This window comes from Crocuta crocuta, unplaced genomic scaffold (assembly GCF_008692635.1).
Source record: "Crocuta crocuta isolate KB4526 unplaced genomic scaffold, BGI_CrCroc_1.0 scaffold6, whole genome shotgun sequence".
NCBI lineage: Eukaryota > Metazoa > Chordata > Mammalia > Carnivora > Hyaenidae > Crocuta > Crocuta crocuta.
In genome coordinates this window covers 1009275-1011534 of record NW_027531917.1, presented here as the reverse complement: position 1 = coordinate 1011534, position 2260 = coordinate 1009275, and positions in this window count along the sequence as shown.

Sequence of the window (2260 nt, the reverse complement as noted above, 5' to 3'; positions counted from 1 at the left end):
CTTCACACCCAGCACAGAGCTTGAACTCACGACCCCGAGATCATGGCCTGAGCTGAGACCACGGCCTGAGTTGAGACCAAGAGTAGGATGTTTAAGTGTCTGAGCCACCCAGGCACCCTGACAAATAAACTGAAAAGGTACAAGCATTATTGTTTTTAACTTTGATCTTAATTGTCCTCTATGTCTGTGCTTTCTGTGCTCAGGGAAACTGTGAAACTCAGTATGAAATGCAAAAGCTCTACAAATCAGTACTTAGAGCTTCCTGGGGGCCTTAAACCCTTTGCTTTTAAAGGGTTCCTGGTATTGTATTATGGCCACCATTGGTCTGGATTAAAGATAAATGAATTAGAAACTAATAGTCCTTAAAGTATGGTCCCCAATTAGCACCATCAGTCTTACTGGGGGACTTGTAAATACAGCTTCTCAGGACCCAATCCAGACCTACTCCGGCAGAAATTCTGGGGGTGGAGCCCCATATTTTCTATTTAGGAAGCTCTCCAGTTGATTCTGGTGCATGCTAAAGTTTAGGAACAATGCCTCTAGAATAAGATTGAAGGCAATTCCAGAGAACTGAAAGAGATCACCGGAGATATGTGTTATCATCTATGTATTATCTACATGCTACTTAAGTGTCTAGAACTGGGAATATAATTGATACACTTTCACTTACTGATCACCACGGCTGATTCAGATAGCCCGGCTGGGCAGGTGTGCACTTTCTCTTTCATACCTCCTTGTTTATTCTCTGGAGGCAGTAATTGATATGCTTAGATAAAGGGAATGAACTTTCCAATGAGAAAAACACTGGTTCTTTCATCAAAGACATATATGTACTAGAATTCCTCTGCTGTCTATACCACATCCCTTGGAGACAGAGACTGCTCCTGTACGTGAAAAATTTCTATTATCTAGACTGTATAAATTTGGCTTCTGAAACTGTTATGTAATAGAAAAACATATGTGCTTGGTGCTTGGGAATCAGACCTGATTTGAATCATAGTTCTGTCATTTGTCAGCTGCATGACCTTGTGGAAGTCATTTGGCTTCTTTGAACTTCAACTTCCTTATCTATAAAGAGAAGATAGTCACATCAACTTTTGGGGCTGTTAAAAGATACAGTGAGGCATGTTAAAATTGTTAAGAGTTTATTTCAGCTTGAGTCATTCGAATTGAGCAACACCAAACTGGAAGTGGTTGGAACACTCACCGACAGGACCAGGGGAAACACTCCTGTAGAGAAAAGGCAGAAGCAAAGAAAGGAAATGCTTCACTGGCTATAGCTTAAAGCCTAGCTGGCTGTTTGTGATTGGTTGTCCTCAGCAGTTTGATTTTATTACCTTGAAGCATTTATGGACTTGGATTTTGGTTCTCTCAGGTTGGCCTCCAGTACAATAGAGTCACCTCAGTCTAATGGCCTCATTCTTTAATTAATTTCATTGGGTTCATTTGAGGACTAGGGATAATCTGTGTAAAGGCCTGGCACTCAGTACGTATTAAACCTTCCACCTTGCCTGATTTCTCCTAACTATTGCATCTGCTCTTTGGCATCCTTATGACTTCTAACTTCTTAGTTTGTTTCTATATAGTGGTGGGAGGTTAAAAGCATAGGTTGTGGGTCAACCTACCTGGGTTTGAGTCTTTTCCCTGAAACATACCTTGTAGTTTCCTCATGTGTACAATGTGAAAAATAATTCTACTTACCTTCACAAGTAGTTCTAAGGAATATGAGTTTAAGTTGCTTATTCAGTGACTGACATATAGCAAGCATGTAATTCATGTTAGCTGTTACCATTAGCCTCACTTCCTCTCTGTGTATCTTCACTTTTCTTCCTTATCCTGCTTCTACCCCAAAACACAGTACTTTGTTGGAAAGAAAATCTTCTATTAATAATTTACTAAATCTTTCTGAGGATCTACTATATGAAAGGACTTGAGCACAGATAAATCCCTGCCTCAATTTTTAAAGTGCGCATTTACATTTACCACTTACTGCTTCTTCAGGTTAGTTTTCTAATCTGTAAAATGGGGATAATAATAATTCCCTCTGTATTTACATTAAAGTGTTGCAAATAAAGTAAGAAATGCAATTCCAAAAACTGAAATGAAAAACTTCAAACCCATGCACATATAATCAAACCATGAACACCTCTCTGGATAGCATAGCATCAAGGCAGAGCAGTACAGATATTGTTCCTCCATTCCACATATATCCCCCAGCTTCCTGTTTGTATTTTCTTTGGCAGCCTCAGAGCTCTTATTA